The 18,809-nt window shown below is 42.6% G+C and overlaps 1 long non-coding RNA gene across 8 annotated transcripts in view; it reads right to left on the bottom strand.

The window, feature by feature from the left end:
• The window catches only part of LOC112981719 (uncharacterized), a 150,868-nt gene that overhangs the window by 43,428 nt on the left and 88,631 nt on the right, over positions 1–18,809 (bottom strand). For 7 of the 8 annotated variants that reach the window (XR_010389896.1, XR_010389903.1, XR_010389899.1 and 4 more), the window contains one exon: positions 2,153–2,306. This is a non-coding gene — a long non-coding RNA (uncharacterized LOC112981719). Of the gene's footprint in view, positions 1–2,152; positions 2,307–17,315; positions 17,569–18,809 lie in introns of those variants that run through there. The other variant, XR_010389902.1, reaches the window with a different exon arrangement.

Genomic DNA, 18,809 nt, shown 5'->3' with positions numbered 1-18,809 from the left:
AAGGAGAATGGTGCTTAAAATTAAAAAAAAAGGCGGGGGGAGATGTCACGCAGGACATAATTGAGCTCATAGTTATTTTTATAACCTACAAAGAGCCTTGGGGTCGGAGTGTTGTTCCAGTTTTTTAAATATGAACAGCAATTAACCAGGGATGCTCACAAACGCAAGAGCCTGAAATACAAATTATTTTTCTTCTGAAGCACTGATTTAGTTTCCAGAAGTTTTTACTTTTAGAAGCAGCCTAATAGTTACTGTTTTCTGTGGGCTTTCCTAACTCCTTGGTATGTGTCCTTGAGCATGGAGCGGCCAGCCGGGGGGTCAGTGGCGGCCAGTGCCCGTTAAGGCCAGATCTCACTTGACCACCGCCCCGTATCTCCCACAGCGTCGCCGAACAGCGTTTCCCTGCCCTGGTCAGCGAGCGGCCGATATTGCCTTCTGGGTGGAAGTGTTCTTGCAAGACATTTGCTGGAAAGAGAGAGCGTTAAAGATCACGCCGTGCCAAAGCATGGAGAATCGAAGGTGTGTAAAGGTGACATTCGCCCTTTAAAGTGACTGTGGACTTTGTCCTCAAAGCATCGGAAATGTCTAAAATGGCAACAAATCTTTGGGAATTCCTTTTTGACAGAGGGGATAAAGGAAACACTGGCAAATGACCGATTTTCCCGTATCACACCAGAAAAGGTTCTACCCACATACAACCAGTTCATAAATGGACACTGCCATCTGCTCCGCGGAGGTGGGACAGGGAGACGGTTTGGCGGCACTGCGTGAGCGATGAGGATCATGTTCCAGCTTCTGCCTCGGGATCCTGACATGATTTTGAGCCAGGACTTCTAGACCTTGCCCTCGACCCATGCTCTGCTGAGATCATCTCCATCACTCATAGCCATGGAGGACAAGGACTTCACCATCACGGGGGCCACGTGCCCCGTGGAAGGACAGTGGAAGCACAGATAAGTAGAAAAAGGTTGTTTGACTTTATCACACTTTAAAAACAAATAAATTCTTGTTTGGCAAGTATAGAGGACCATTTTCCTTTCTCCACATGTGGCACAGTGGAACTAAATTGACTCCAATGGTTGCAACGGCACAGCAAAATCTGGAGCAACATGTTAAATCTGCAGAAGCAAGTGGCCCACATGCCTCTTCTCAGACCCCTTTCCCCAGGACAGGGAAGTGCAATGTCACTCACACTCCTCTCTCAGGACATCAGCAATTGCTTTTTCGGACACTCAAAAGGCTAAAAATTGTATGATAACCTGCAAAAAACGTATGGATTCAAGGTTTCCTTCCAGAAGGATCAGAACAGGTTTCCCCATCATAAAGCCATCTGGGTCCCTTGCAGTGGGTGCACTTCATCTGGCTCTCCAAGGTCACGGCACAAGCGAAATCCCCAACAGCAGAAGCTTAATGCATTCCTCAAGCTGAGTTTTACTAAGGAAGTGTGTTCTCCCCATAGCCCTTTGGGTAAGGGTAATCCCAGTGGCACTTTTCTAAAAATGCTTCTTGTTCTAAAATTTTTGCTTGTTCCAAGCACAATTTATTGGTGGTGTGTGTCTTCATGCCAGAAGGTACATCTGTACTTTCACTACACTCATGCTGCACGACACTGTCAGTTGCTCCTACCGTCATTGGCCTTCTTACGAGTGCATGGCTTTATAAACACCTAGAGGAACTCAAACGAGCTTCCAAAATACTGTTGAGTGGTTTTCCCTCAAACACATAAGAACGTATCATATGATTAACTCACTAGAGATTTTTCATTCTGCATCATCAGGTTCATTCTTCAGCCACTATCAGCTACGAGTTCACTGTGCCTTTATCTACCCACCTGCACAGAAATCATGCATTCGCTTCAGTGCAGGTAACATAGTCAGCTGTGTATTGCCACATACATAGCTGCACGGATCTCAATCTATATGAATGTACAGCTTCTTCAGTGTGCAAAAATGATTTTCAGCCTGGCCCCATGCCAATAAAATGTGCTTACCCTCTCCCCCATCACAAAAGTGTGTTCCTGAGCTGCAAGCAGGACAGTCGCTGTGCCCTGCCGTCACTCCTGCCACCCGCCTTCCCCCAGTCTGGGAAGCTCAGAGTGACTCTATGCACTTGTCAACAGACAGGAGATTTCTTAGATGTATGTTCCTCTTACCACTTTACGATATTTGAAGGACACGTCACAGATATGATGCACAGCTGCCTTTCTTCAGCATGTGGCCTCACCTTGCTATCGCCAGGCAGGAGCCCTGAGACGCAGCAGCACGCTCTTCCCTCCTGGCCCGCGCTGTGCCAGGCTCGTTCCCTGCCTGCAAACGAGACAGCGTTTCATTAAATGGTGTATCTCCGAATAAGAACTAACACCGTGCACGGGGAACCCTAACCATCCCGAGCCCATGCCTCTGCACGAGCAGCGAAGTGTCCTTTCCAGCTGCTCATGGTTTTATTTTAAACTCTGGCCTGAAAAAATAAAAAGGAAGAAAAAAAGAGAAAGCAAGAGCCCCAAGCGGCTCCTCTCATTGACACCCAGCAGCAGGGCTGTGTCCTTCCTGGAGGCACCTCTGGTTTTGCACCTGATTAACTAGGAGCTCGGGGTTGGAGTCATGCTCCTGGTGACTCAGTGATCTGGTTGACTGGCTGACAATCTCCACAGGGGAGAGTGTGATGTACTTGTGTGCCCCAATTAGCAGTGCTAATTGGGGCACAAAATCTGTGCAAAAAAAAAAAAAAGAAAAAGAAAAAGTCCAATTTACGGCAGCCACCGTTCTGGGAACAGCGAGCGGGCACTGAAACAGAGCTGCCCTCTTCTGCAAACGCTTCAGCGGAGAGTGGAAAAAATACTGTTAAATGCTATCCACGTGAAGGTAGAAGTTTTGTGCTGTTATCTGAGCTGTTCCACAGGTTGGGACTGAAAACTCCGCATTTCTCTGTGTACACTCTGCTCGGAGCCAGGAGGGTCCCCAGCAGTGATGCAGCTCCTAGCAGGGAATATCTCGGGGCTTGGCGGCTGCTTCCCAAACTGCGGCTGTGCAGCCCTGCACTAGCTCCTCTGGAGTGGCAAGAACCTGATCTTTTACCTCCAGTTCCAGCAAGTTTCTAAAGAATGCTAAATTTTAGGGAAAAAAAACCCTGCAATGCAGTATCTTAGAATAATCTGAAATATTTTTGATAATATTAAGTTTTTCTTGGAATTACATAGTAGACCAAAGAAGTATTTTTTTATTAAAATGTGCACAGAATTACCTAGGCCTATATATAATTATTTCAGCCGTATGCCAGATACCACAGGTACTAAATAAATGCTCGTAACACCTTTAATGTTATTATTCTGGCATTTGCATACTCAAATGGCAATTCAGATGCAAAACTGCCATTAGCATGCATTAATATCTGTTCTGCACCCACAGTTGTAAGTTAGCTGCTTGTGTAAATATAGGCAGGAAATAATTTGTATACTTCTGCACGTGCAAAAATTAGTTCTTTTAAAATCCAGAGATACTTCCCGGATCATTTCTGTGGCTGATACTCCCAGCAGAATCCTAGGTCTCAATATAAATACTTACCAATTCAAAGAAGACATCTAAAATAAACAGCCTAGAAAATGAGATGCTTTTTGCTGTTTTATTATGCCATTTGATAACACCGTAAAAGAATTACTGTACACTTCTTCCAGTTAAAAAACTCCCCACTTCAGAAGCACGAGCTGATTTTATTTTGATCTATTATAATAATAAAAGAACAATTATCTCTTTCCTAGTAGCTTCTAGCCTAAATCACCTCACGTGCTTAATTCAGGATATTGGAAAAAAAAAAACCACACAGTATTAACAAAGCGCCATCTCGCACCGCTCCAGTTCAGCACCGACGGGTGTGAAAACCCCCCAAAATGTTTTGAAAGCAGGATTTTGGCAGCGGACTCTGCCACTCAGTCGGGAGCGTTATTTGATGTTATTTGTTATCTGTGTGTACTTACACCCTGAAAACGGAGGCTTGTGATGCTGCCGCTGCCACCCGTCGTCCCCGCACATCTGCGGTGAACTGAGGCCGAATCATCTCAGAACAAAGCCGCATTGAGTTTAATGAAACTACACAGACGCTTGAATTTCTGCGCATACCTTGTTCGGCTGAGACCTAATGCACCATCCTCACGGAAAATCCGGGGCTGGGCACCCCTGCAGTTACACTCCACGTCCTAAACGCGGATGGGGGGGTGGAAAGTGCACACACACATGCGTATCTTAAAGTAAATACACACGAAGAACAATAATTTAGGTAAGGCAAATAAGTTCTCAGATGTCCTTTCTTTCACAGTAAGACGGATATGCTCAAAAGGGAAAAAGAGGTTGCTGAAAAGCAACACCAGAAAAGGAGGAACAGAAGGGAATTGGGGGTGGCTAGGAAGGGAAACCTTTGCAATAGTAATTAATATGGAAATAATCTTCATCTAATCTGAAGAAAGTGTGGCATATGTTTAGGTCACTCTAACTCGGGAAATCTTTTCTAAGCCGCATCCTTAAAGGAGGATGACTTAAATGAATGGGTACAAATAGCCAGGCTGCGCAGCAGTGCACGCCAATACAGGCACAAACCAAAGGGGAAGGGAGAGGCTTTTCAAAGCACAACCTGACCCAGCAGCACCCTCTCTTAAAAGACGACAAAAAGGATGTTCCTAGAAAATCCTATCTACTGACGCAAACGTGTACATGGGGAACTGTAAAACCAGTGATTTCTTCTCAGATAGCCTTCTCTCACAGCATATTTAGGAAGGACATCGTGGAGTTACAGTAATTAAGAAGTACCTCTATAAAAGGCCGGCAGCAGCAGTTGCCGAAACCTGCTCTTAGCTGTGTTGCAGGCAACCTCGCCCCGGACCCGGGCAGACCCACCCCACTCGTGCGAGTCCCTCTGTCCTCCTGGCAGTGCAGCGAAGCCACACTTGCTCCCCAGCGATGACAAACTCTGTCCAACTTCATCACCAGGGTGAAGACACAATTTCTTATGCACGTCACACCTGCAAAGAAGTATTCGACATGACAGAGCTAATCAGGGGCAATACTGCAGAGACAGTCGAACGGCGCTTCGGCAGAGATCACCCCAGGTTTATAAAAAACGCTGGGCTGCAAATAACGCATTGCCCCTTTATTAAATAATTAGATATTAGCAGAGAACCGCTGATTAGCATGTACTGATACCGCGCTGTATATTTTCCCTCTTGACTTTGTCGCTGAGGTCACCATACAACCCAGCACCGAAGAGGACGGAGGGAGACAGTGCATGGGCATGGCTGTATAAAGAAGCCTTTCATTAACCTTGGTGACCCCCATAATTTCGTATGTCAGCAGCTAATCAAGGACTCACTGACATCATCAATGGACACAGGGAAAAGATCTCCTGGGGGACCCATCACTTCTCACGGCAGAAAGTCTATGCTTATACCGGGAGCTTAGGCATGCAAATAAATAAAGTGCTATTGCATTATTTGTAATTAGTGTTGAAATACAGGTTTCTACTGTTGGAAACAACTATTTATTTTCAGTGTGGTGGAGATCCTAGTTAAAGGACATAGTCCTTGGTCATCCGCTCATTGCAGAACTTGTCCAGCTCTTATAGGTTGTCACTTAAGAAACACAAACAAGTATAATCATCTTCTTACTGGCTTCGGCTCCACAGTTTTCCTAACCTCACTGATTTCTCAACCAGAAGAGAAACGACAAAGGGGACTGCATTTTCAGATGGATGGTACAATCAGTCAGAGTTGGATTTTAATCATTTTGTATTTACTTAATACTTTCATCCCAAAAGATTTTGCAAATCTAATCAACGCAGCAGTTAAATCACCCGCGGCTGACATAAAGCCCCTTCCCAAGCGGGATACAGATGCCTCTTCTCACAGCGTGCAAGGTACCAAACGGCCAGCTGAGACGGGGGATTTCATCCGCAGCCGGGTGCGGGTGGCAGGGCGTCACTCAGGACGCTGCCGGGGGGGTGTGGGTTATACACGCATTACATACGCATTGCAGAAAGGCTTTGCGGGATCTGCAGGGAGAAAAGTGCAATGGGGAACATACATATGAAAGCACCGTGCCCTCGCGCATGCTGCCCCAGCACCGAGGCAGACGGGAGGAGCACCAGCACCGCTCGGTTCCCCGGGGCTGCGAGGAAGCCACGCTTGTTGGTCAGTTTGTTACTTACTTATTTATACAGATGTATAAATTTAACAAAACCCACCCATTTTGAAAGACAAGCGTAATTCTCCCTGCCACTGTGTTAATGCCGTCCATCACCTCCTGCGATAACCCAAACCCTTGCCAGCCCCTTGCCACAGCGTCCTCAAGACCGGCAAGAATCGCATCACCTGGCCATTACCCCAGTGAAAAGTAATAATAAAACAACCTATTCCCTGGGTCACCTTTATCCTACGGACTGATGGATTTGCTGCCACTGGACCTGATTTGCAAGACACCAAACGCCTTAACTTCCTAATGACCATATATGACTTAAATGCAGTGTCTCTGCGCCTGTATCTATATTGACCTAAATATCGATCTAACCCTCAGCAGCGATACATCTCCGTTGTGTTGCGTATGGAAGAACTTGCTGCCCCCTAATAATGCATTATATATGTATAACTGATACAGCTCCATCATCAATTTAAATAAAGGCTTCTTGAATAACCAGGTTAACTTGAATGTATAAGGATATCTTGTATCCAGAAAGGTTATACAAAATATAATTACCATAGTGCTTGAGGATAGTTAAGATGCAGAAGAACCCCAGCACATTGCAGCTTCTCAAAGTCATCAGTACTGAATGTGTAAAGAGATATTTTTGCCCAAACAGAGAGATTTTCCCCCACAGAAAGAGAATTCTGAGGAAATATATATCTGGAAAAGAGATCATGGCATGCCAAACAGAAATGTAGATTACAAAAATTTATTTTGGGGGAAAAAATATTACAGCTAATATTTTACTTAGAACCAGACATTTTTTGTACTATAACAAATGGCTGGCCTTCAGGTAGGCAGACATATCTCTATTCATTTTTATGAGTTTTGGAGGGTTATAAGGTAACAAATGGACTCAGGAAAGGAAACCAGTGTATTTAATTTTACATAACTCTTGCTTAATAGTAACTGAAATAAAGAAATGCCATCCCAAATCACTGAATTAGATAACTTATAGGAAACTGCTCAGGTGATCAAAAAGACAGTAACATAGCACAGATATCCACTTAAGTTGAACAGAACTGTTCCAGTAGCAGTAGGATTGGAAAACACTAATATTTCAAAAGGTTATTTGGCTTTTGCCTTTTTTGTGAAGATCTTGTATTTTTTTCAGCTGTAACTATAGATATTTCCCTGATTCCATTTCTGATTTAGCACCTCCTCTCTTCTTAGCATTAACAGATTCTGCACCTACAGATCTCAAAGGGATCTTGGCAATCAGGACTGATCTGTAATTTAAAATGTTAGAGTTACAGAATTAGTTATTTAACGTAATCCTCATTTTGCTTCTTCTGTTTTTTCAGTAAAAATATTTTAATCGCAAGGGAACTGTGCCTAATATTCTACATTCTACTTCAAATCATGACCATATGTATTGTACCAGAAAGCAGTCAATAGTCGCGTATCCAGGAATTGCTACTTAGGATCAGCTGCCTGCCAACACATTATAACCACACCAAAACCAAAGATGAAATCCTCTTTGCCTTGTAATGAGAATATTTGGTATTTAATTTATTTATATATCTGGTAGAGCAGTTACTCCTTTCACAATTCTCATGGAGTGGAATATCACTTATCGGGAAATTTTTGCCGTTTTTGCAGGTATGATTGTTAGAATTGCTAATGCATACACTTAAAGCTTTTTGCCTGATTTCTGGAGTAAAAGAGCTTGATCTGATGACCTAAGCATGGGCATCACGTGCCATTTCAGATGCTTTAGGGTATCCGAGACGTCCACGTGGGACTAGCAGACATCGTACAGGATCTCCTTGCTGCTGGCACAAGAGCTGGAGACGGGGCAGAGCACCCAAGGGCAACCAAAACAAACCCTAAATGCAATAAATGTTCAGGGGTAGTTTTTACTGAGGAACTGGAATAATTACTCTTCATGATTCATTTTTTACTTGCACCTAGCTCTCCTACAAAGTCCATTTATGAATATGAAGCTGAATTTCACCCAGTTTTTACTTTCATTAAATTGGCATATAATTAACAACAATAATTTTTGAACCCATGACCAAATAACCCCATTTGCCCTCTGTGACTGGGGTATCATTTTTAGGCCTACCGCCTACAAAACCTTAAACGATCACATCTAGCTGCTCTGCACAAAACTTGTGCAAAAAGGAGATACAGGCAATATAGATAACAAATCCAAACTCAAGGCAAAAATAGTATTTTGTGAGAGTCATCACTTTAATGGGTCCAGGAAATTTATAGACCAATTTAATTTGCCTCATGCAAACCAAGTTCTTCCAGTCCCTTGGGGTGAACATAGTATAGGAAAAGTATACATAGGTGGGCAGCTTTTAGCGTATGTAGAAGGCCTGTCTGATGGAGAACCTCATGGTGGTCCACAGCCTTGTTACACAGTTCATTCTACTTGAGATGAAAGATAATTTCACACCTAAAAATCATGTACTTTAAGGTACTAATGGTTACATATTTATTTTCCATTGCCACCTACCCTGAAGTTATAAAAAGGATCCTTTTTTGCTGTTATTGCTATTTTAGTGTTGCAAATAGGATCCAGTCAACCTTCGAATCCTGTTTTTCTTGTAGAACCCTCAGAAAGATATGGAAATTGCTCCTTTCAAGATACCGTGTGCTTTGTTTTGCTTTAAAATACATCGCTAGAAGCAAAGTCTAAGCCTCAAAAACTTCTGAAAGTCAGCACATCCCTGATTTCACAACGCGCGTTTAAAATGTGTGTTTTAGTCAATGATATTGTGAGCTAGGAGTCTGTTCCAACTCTGTGATAATGCTGGCATTAATTTTCACTTATAATTGTTTCCTCCTTAAACAGCCCCACAGAGAGAGACTCTCGCATCCCTTCATTACACATAACTTATCATGGCATTAAATTTGCCTAAATTGTACTCTAGCGCTGCCATACTGCTGACCCTTAAGTCTGTAAACAAATACATTTGTTCTCTATATATTTATGTTTTGTCTTCTAAATTGTGAGAAAATGAGCCTAGAATCTTCATATTGTAATTGTATCATCAAAGCCTGTTGAGAATACGATAAAGTAACCAGAAGTTAAATTATCAATAAGAGTCATTTATTTTGCATTTTTATTTTAAAGAATACTTATGAGAATTGTGATAAATTAGCAGTGACAAACTACTTCTTGCAGGCTGATTTTGTGTGGAGAGTTTAATTAAACATTGCAGCTGTTTATCTCTATGGTGATTAAATTTTCATATGTAAATTACATGTATTAAGATCAAGATACTTATGTAAATGTCACTTGCCTTAATGTTTTGTGTTACTGTTATTAACATCTAACCATCAGCTTGTAATCTTCTTGTATTGCATTACGCTGGCATGCACTACATGACTAAAATAAGTAGATTTATATCTTAATAACAAACAAGTTTTTAAAAAGAACATCTTACTATGTAATTGAGATGAAGATAAAAAATAAAAAATAAACTGTCAAGTGTGAACTGCTGTAAATTTTGGAACTGCAGAGGTTGGAGCCACGTTCATTAAACACCTCCCATCTGGCCGCAAACAGCCATTTCAATAGAAGCTGACGGGGTAGCAGCGGCCTCAGAAACAAGAGCCAAGCACCGATCTCGGAGGCAAGTGTGCTACTTATGCCGCTTCCAGGGAGCAACATAAATTCGGTGTATGCCTCCCGAGACCAACCCAAATTGCGCCGGAACGTCAAGGATCTATAGGTCCACTTCAGAGTCTCTCTCCCCCCTCAACCTTACAGCAACTGAAGGCATACTGTTTTATTTTGTACGTGTTATAGCCACTGCCAAATAAGAGACTATTTCTGATATGAACATTTGCTAAACAAAGAAAAAAGAAATTAGATTTCAAGCAGGAGAAAACCCTAAGGTCTACCTACATCTATTTCTAACAACAGACAAATGGATCGCAAATGTTTCTTGAGTAACAGCACTTTAAAGCTCTGTGTCTTATAGACAGTTAACAGAAAAAAATACCTGGAATTGGCCTTTTTTTTTTTTTTAGATTTTGCACATTTTTTTTCTATTTTTGCTGTAGAAGGTTACACCATTACTTTCTACTGCTACTTAGTAGCATTATTTTTATTCACTTTGATGATAAAGATTAGCAACAATTTGTATTGAAGAAACAGAAGGATTTGCCATCTAATCTTAGTTATTAGAGAGAGGCAAGTTCTTAATATAAAAATATAAAACTTCAATACAGGAAACACTTTTCATCATGCCACTCATGTCTGGAGCCTACTGAAAGGCAGATACTCATTGATAGCAGGAAATCAAATTCATCATTTGCAAAAACAAATTGAGAGACCAAATCGCAGTAGGCAATACACAGAAAATGAGATAAAACCTCTTAAGATTAATTTCATTCGAAAAATCTATAGGATATATACGAGCTCAGAGCTTGCACTTGAGAAAGGAAAAGATCGTTGGGAGGTGGAGGTTTCATTTTCCTACATTATCATCCGGGAGGCGTGCCACTATCAAAATTATCTCAATAATCTACTCCAAAGCACTGAAATACTTTGAAGATGCCCCAAATAATTGTATGGATGTTCTGATGGGCAAATTGAAGACGAGCATTGTCTAGGGGCTTGCAATAAGTTCAATAACTCTCTCAGCAACACGACGAGCTTTGAAGAACGAGCAGTCAGCTAGCTCGACGGCATAAGAAATTAGCAGTTAGTTTAAGTGGGACCGTCCCTCAGCGTTAATAACGCCATCAGCTCACAGCCTTCCTTTGCACTCCTGTGCTGCCGTATATGCATTTTTCTCTATAGCTCTAATCTGGACATTCATTCTGAATTACCTTTCTTACTTTATGGTCTTGAATCACATCCCAACCAGTCTTCTGGGATTAATTCAGTTTACTTACAGGCCTTGCAATTTCCAAATTACGAATATACAGTTCAGCTCCTTTCAACATAGCCACACATTGACGTGTCGGAAAAGTGTTTGTTCCTTATCCCTGCACCTCATTTCAGGTCTTAGCAGAGGATGCCTGCAATGTTTAAATTCTCCGAAAGAAAAGCCCCTGCCGATGGTTTGGGCTTGGTTGTTTGCAGACACGTAGGCTGCTCTGCTCTAACTCCAACATGCTACTCCATGAGCTCTACCTTCACTCATTAGGCGAATGAAATGGGGGGGGGGCATTTTCAATATTAACTGTCCTCCCATGAGAAGTGTGGCAAATTCAAGAAACAGCTCAGGACCAGAAGGATCTGACGCTCCTGCACACCGCAGGATCTGGCACGGCCCCTACCCACTTGCACCGAGGACCACTGCAACTTCCCGGGCAGGCGGTGGAGCTTCCTTGCTGCAGCCGTCAGGCTGTAGACGCTTCTGGGCTGGAAGTGTTCTTTCCCATGGAAAAGTAGCTGTGGCAGAAAATAGAGCTTTCCAACTGTTATAGATAGCCACATCTCCTGGTAACAGATTGGAAAACGAGTTCTAGATATCATAACACTTTTTTTTTTAAGCTACTGTTTTAAGGCCTACTGCTCAGCAATGCAATGCTATTTCTCTCATGCGCTGAGCACTCATCTTTCATAACAAAATTCTGCTTGTGATATTTACTGACTGAATTGCGATAGCATTTTTGCAATGGCAGAAAGACCTAATCCTGGCAGGCAGAGCTGCCTGCACGATCCAGAGTGCCATCTCCAGAGTCAGAGCAGAAGTCGGGCAGGATTGCGAGGGAAGACGCAACGAACACGGGCTCATTTCTGAGCACCACCTCCACCGCAGCTCCTTCCTTCGGTGGGGCTGCTTGGGCAAGGAAGGGCGAAGAATTGAGCCTTGCATGCATAAACGGGTTAGTTTTATACAGCTAAGATGTTTGCAGCATCTCAGTCTGGAGTGTCTCGACTCGTCACTATTAATACCACCACCGTGGTATAAAAAAATGGAGCGTGGTACCATAAAAGGACAAAGAGGAACAGGATAATGGTAAGGGAGAAAGCTTGTACTTCCTCACACAAATCTCACTATTCATCAATAATCATCGAGAAAGTGTGAAACACTAAATGTTTATAGGGGGTTTTGTAAATTACTGCATTATCATAAAGATTGCCTGAATCTCTCAGTAGCTCTTAAACACGGACAGATAATGATGAAGTTCACCAAGAGGCATTTTTCTTCAATAAGAAAACCTTGTTGTGCCGTTTAAGTCTAGTTTGCCATAAAACTTCTTTTATTCATTGGCTGGCTGGCTGTCTACTGAAAATAATAACCCTGAATAATAATCATAGCCAGTAAACTTGGCAGCAGATCCACTACAATTACCAAAAGTTAATTAGAATTATTAAAATAACAAACACAATGCCACCGATATTATATATCTACATTTAATAATGGAATCCAACAGTGCATCTGATTCATGAACTACATTATATTATTTTAAAGCCTTTCCTTGCTTACCAAATTAAATATTGATGGATTATCCTCACCGAATCAGTTGGTGGATTGAATTCTATTTATGCAGGCTCTAAAAATTAAGCTATAGAGCAGAACTATAAACAGCTTGTTGTCTCCTTGAACAGTTAAATAACTTGCAGTTCATTTTTGCCTCTTGTGTCTCTACCTACAGTATTAAATTTGGAAAGCAAAATTCCCCACTAAAAAGTGATTAGCTAAGCACAGTTTCAGCTCTCATCTCCTGATGTAATATGAATTTTGTTACGGTCCTGCTCATGCAGACTGTGTCATGTTGTGTCATCTTTGCGCCCCGATGAGCCCTAATGATTTTAATGCAGCTCCATGCACACACAGGCTCTCACAGCTTTAACATAGGTGTGCATTGCAACAGTTCTTTGCTCTCAAAAGCACTTTTTTGTAAGCCACCCTCCTCCTCAGTCTTTGGCAAAACGCATAGGCCAGCTTATTGGTCCTACCAGCAAAGGCATGGAGCTGCCTGAGCAAACGGTGTGCACTGAGGAGGGAAATAAGCACAAGCCTCTCCGAAGTGTTTGCTTTCAAGCCATGGGACAAACTGCAATTCTCCCTCTTTCCCTATTCAGATAGTAGCCATCAACCCTCCCAGGTCTCTTATGCTTTATATATAAGAATAAGAATAAAATATATAAATCATCCTCTTAAGATTCTAAAGCAAAATATATCTAAAGGCAATTATCTCTTAGGATGAAACGTAACCAAGAAACCTACCAATTGTCCATTAAGACAAACAAATTACCAGCCAGGTATTGGATTTTCACCTCTTCACCCCTCTGTTAAGTTACGGTGTGTCCTAATGACACCAAGTATTTAAGAATAATAAAAAAAAAATAAACAGAATTATTCAAAAAAAAAAAAGTGCTCACAGGACTTCAGGCTGAAAATTGCTTTTCTGAACTTCACATACAGAGCAGGAGTGAAAGTGCAGAAGATGCAGGAGATGTCACTCCACTATGATCGCTTAAAAATGAGATTTTCACTTCCTAATTGAGCACCTTCTTTCTAATTTATTTTTGGATCTTTAATTCTAAATAGCTGCAAGATCATCTGCCCAGATTTCCCCTGTGATGCTGACAAATGTACTGAAGATTAAAGAAGCTGGTCAAGACGACCTATGCATTTTGCCAATGACTGAGGAGGGGGATGGCTTGTTTTGAAGAATCCTTTGAACAATAACCACAAGCTTAAGTTATAGATCAACTGTCCTGTAGCAATTGTAGTTAAGGAAGAAGCAACGAAAGATAAGAATGATGCCAATGTTTTGGTTGCAAAATGCAGCAATTCCGTAAAATACCTCTACACTATGAGCAAATGCTATGACATATTAGATGAAACAACTGAATGTATCAAGCACTACTTAATATATATACAGAAAATAAGCCATATATATTAAAGTGATTTACTGTATCTACATTAAAGAAAGCAAAATCAAGAGGAAAAAACAAAAACAAAAGCACAAAAACAGAATTTCCATGTATTCTAACTTTTTGTTATCTTTCACCAGCTATTGCAGTGCAGTGCAGACCCTTATAGTCAAAATTACAAATAATAGGGTAGAAAAGAGTAAGGAGAAGAGCTTTCCCTGCTGCTGGAAGTTGATATTTATGAATTTTAATGCCCAACATAATCTAACAAATCCATCCAAGTACAGCAATGCATGGTAGAGCAAACCATAGTGACCCACTGAGTTTCCAAAAAAGATTTCTTCACATGTTCTGAGGGGAGATACTGGAAAACGTCCAGACTGCTCTGAAGACAAATTAGAAACTCTCAACCGTAAGAGAGCAAACGGAGAGCTGGACAGTCACTTACCACAGCGTTACGTGCAAAAGCCCTCATGAACGTTAGCCTTCCGCGACTACACGGCAGCTCTCCAGAATGAGGAGCTCATCTTAATGATAAAATGGTAAATAACAGAGAAATAATGTAGAAATAATGTGAAAAGACTTAATTACTACCAGTTTTAGGGAAAAGGTGAGTACTGACAGGATATATCCCTTTCTAGGGACATGTGTCTTTTGCACGGTCACCTCTGGCGTCGCACCCCAGATCCCAGGGGCAGTTGAGGAGAAGGAAACCTCTGCAGACGGATGCTGTAACACGAGCTTCAGGACTAAAAGCATGTCACAAACAACGAGCGGCCCAAGAAGCCGAGGCACAAAGATCGCACAAGCTACACGTGTGCCCGGAGAAGCAGCACCAGAGAAGCAGACGGCATGGTCCATCTGAAGCAGAGATCTGGGGACGCAGGTGAGATGCTGGAGAAAGGGAGGACCAGAGGGAAGACCTCCATGACACAAGACTGCAGACCAAACCATGGCTTGATCCCTGTTACCAATCCGTGCAGACGTACTCTCACATCTGCGGGCCAATTTCTTAACACGCAAGTACAACATAGCTAACAGGACTCATGTTCTCACCAGAGAAGGGAATTTGCCCTTTTTCTCACTCTCTGATAACAAGTATGAAGCCATGGAGGCTCAGTTGTTCATCTCCTTGACCATTCTCTCGACACTGCTTCTCTTCCAATCTGCTGCTTTTTGTTTCCCAGAATATCTGGGGATTTTTAGTAATTAAATAATTTCACACCATATTATCTATGGTTAACATGAAACCAAGCTTTACTAATTTGATCTCCACACGTCTAGCACCATTTTTTCATGCTGTATCACCATCTACGAACACATATTACGTTTGACCTCTTGGTCTCTCTTCCAAAATTTTCGCAACACTCGCAGCTATCAAAAGTCGAAAGAGCTGAACATAACCCAGCAGGGCCAATATCTGGAGTTAGCTAAATATCTAGCTCAACTGCAAATTTATTAGCTAGATGTACTTTTTAAAAATACATATAAATTTTTGAAAAGAATATGTAAATAGGGAAAAATAATAAATTGTGCTTTTATTTAACATGAAACAAATGTGTGTAAATTGTGAACTCACAGTTCTTAAAGCTGGGCTAAATTTCGTATGTCCTCCACTCTCTCGTTCCAAGGTCTTAAGGAATTTCAGAGGATAAATGCATGCTACCAGGTCGTGTCTTATACCAGAAGGAACCCACCGAGTTTGCTGCTTCCTGCTTTATCTATTAGGACGGGGAACAGGGGGTTGTTTGAAGGAGACGAATGAAGAAGGTTTCTCCTTCAAGTGGGGCATTGGAAAAGGATGGATTTTTGGACTCCCTTTCTCCTGCCATTTCCCCTCCCTCCCTTCCTTTCCATTCCTCTTTGTGTTTCAGCCTCTGCCATTCATGGTGCCCATTTCTCTTGGGTTTTATTACTGTGAAAATGCCTCTGTGACTTCCATGGCATGATGAATTTCTCCCTTTACCCCCCTGTGCTTGCAATGCCTCCTCCCCTGCACGGCGCGAGCCTGGGCACAGCCTCTGCGGGCTCCCTCGCACGCGGGAACCTTCCCCATTTGTCAAGGGTTTGCCCGAGACGTCTCTTGAAGTCGTTCGCTCTTGCTTTTAAAATCAGACTTTGCAAAATTTAATGTCATGGCATTAGTATTGGTATCATCATTCCCTGAGGATGGTAAACTTAATTATATTGTTTTTGCTATGACTTGTATCTAATTAAGAGAGCCATTCTGCATTTCCAAGAGAACTGTTCTATTGTAGGAAAAGAATTAAACGATACTTGAAATTTGTTCAAATTACGTTTGGGATGTCACAGTTAACGAAACAGTTGAAAAGTTTCTAAAGTAGCCTTAAAGTTGGATTCCTCATTAATTCCTGGAGAGTGAGTTTTCTGAAGACCTAAGATAACAAACTGAGCTTGAACACCACAGACTTTCTAACGCTCATTCTCAAAAGCCTCAAAGCTGCAGGGGAACCGCTTCCCCACGGCGGTCGCTCGGTCTCCGTCCTCGGAGGCTTTCAAGAGCTGGCAGGACGAAGCCCTGAGCAGCCAGCTCTGACCCTGCTTGGGGCAGGGACCCGGAGGTCCCTTCCCACCCCACATACCCTACGAGCCAAGGCAGCAAGGTGCCTAACAGGACGCATCACGGCTCTTTAGCAATAGACACTACTGATATTTCTCGATCACCGGGCGGCCAAGCAAAGCGCCTTCTCCTACAGCCGAGGTGCCGACAAAACTTGGAAGCAGGGGTGCAATTTTTAACACCGATTTCCGCTGGTGCGACTGAGCTCCCGGGGAAGTCAAAAGGAGTTTTTTCACAGACTCGGAAGCTTTCAGGGATCAAGGCCTTCATGTACCAGTTACTAAATTGAAATTCAACCCAGCAGAAGTGTGAAAATATTTTCAGCATATTTATCAGCACTTCTTCTTTCGCAGAATGAAAACAAAGTGACTGGATTTTATGTAAGTGAAAGACAGGCCATTAGAGTCCTGTGTACTGCAAGTTTTCCCAGATTTCTGCCAATACATATCACTACCAACCAGCGCGACCTCACACTATTTTATTTAATCAGCCTATTTCCAAATGCCTTAAAAAACAAACCAAAGTTAAATAACAAATAACAAATATTTTAATAGGCCTTCACATTACCAACTGCCAGACCAGCTGTCTAAACCGCAGTACTTTCTGTGCCTTTTTTTTTCTTTCCCCTCCAGAAACGCATATGCCTGTGCCGGGAAGGACATCTGCCTCGGCAGGCACCTCCGGCCCAGGCGGCACGCGGGTTTTAACCTACCTGCTAACGGAGACGAGGGATGTGCAGCAATGGGGAATACGAGAAAAGCAGGAGCACAGCGATGCCTTTTGCTTCCTGCTCCTGGCCCAAAGAGCGCCCTTGGCTGCATCCACCGAGTGCTGTCAGAATGGGAGGTCTTGTGTGGCAGATGCCCTTTTAATTTCAATATTTTATACCATACTGTTTGAAAAAACGAGGAAGAGCAGCCCTGGAACACCATATCCTAAAGGGATCAGATCAGAACAAGGTGAGTTAAGTATCGGCATCTGCGCATTTAACACTACGTTCATAGAGAGAAGGAAAGATGTTCAGAGTCTGTAAGTGAAATAATTCTGATGTTGCATTAAAAAATAATTAAACACTCCAAGTCCAGCCTTTAAAAAAAAAAAAAGATAAATGTAGCTTTAAATACTAGTTAAATTAGGAGACAGGAAAAAGGGAAATTTCCCAAAAGCAGAAGATTTCTTTAAGGAAAAAAAAGATAGTACAAGGTTTGGCTGTGAAAAGGAAAATCTCATTACGATGCTGAAATAATGAGATGATGAAGATGATAATTCCTTCATCTTCTCTGTATGTTGAGCGTACTTCTAAACTCCAAACAGGTTAAGTTCTCAAGGACAAGCTGCACACTGAATGCTGTAGCCAGGTAAGCTCATCAGCTGAGCGTTAAGGAAAAATATTTCAGCTATTTTTTCAGGGCAGAAACGGGAAATCTCGCAGGGGCGATGCAAGAGCAAGGCTGCACGCTGACTACCTCCAGCTCCCATACCATAAAGGCATACATGTGCACCCACAGCCAGGTTTCACTCTGACCTTTTATTAGATTATATAATAAATAGACCAAAGTTATGCACTGATTTCATGGAATTAATATTCATTATGCTACAGTACTTGGCTGTAGGATTTTGTATCATTCTGGGGCTACTGATTTTCACTAGCAGGACTGATTTTCCCGCAACATCGTATTAATAACATGCTCTTTCCCACAAAATTTCCTACAAAAACTTGGATCAACAACGCAATAAATAGGATTTCTTGCCCCAAAATGCTTCTCTCGTTCTTCCTTAGCCTCTCGAGCAGCGGTGGAAAAGCTCCCTGCACAACTGGGGTGTAAAACTAACTGCCACTGTGGTGAGGCAGTAAAAAAGAATAGTTGTGTTTTTTCCTGTTAATGGGAAGCAGGAGCGAAGGGCTGCGCACTGCCACCACGGGAGGGAGCTGTCTCCCCAGCAATCCACGCGCGGAGCACGCGGCCCGAAAGCCCCGCGGGGAGGCGCCAGGCCGCTGTGGGCGATGCCCCGGCACGGCCCCAGGCCCCAGGCCGCAGAACCGGCCTCGACGCAACCTTTGGGCCACCGAGCAACGGAGAAACCCGCGGCTGCGGCGGAGAAACTCGTTTTCTGTGCTACTGCCATCTAATCAGAGAGAGCTGAGAGCAAATCACCACAACTGGGAGGCGCAGGAACAGTCTGACTTGCTGCCCAAAACGTGGGC

This window comes from Dromaius novaehollandiae, chromosome 7, assembly GCF_036370855.1.
Source record: "Dromaius novaehollandiae isolate bDroNov1 chromosome 7, bDroNov1.hap1, whole genome shotgun sequence".
Taxonomy (NCBI): Eukaryota; Metazoa; Chordata; class Aves; order Casuariiformes; family Dromaiidae; genus Dromaius; species Dromaius novaehollandiae.
The sequence above is the reverse complement of the archived record's forward strand: the minus strand, read 5'-3'. Positions and strand labels throughout refer to the sequence as shown.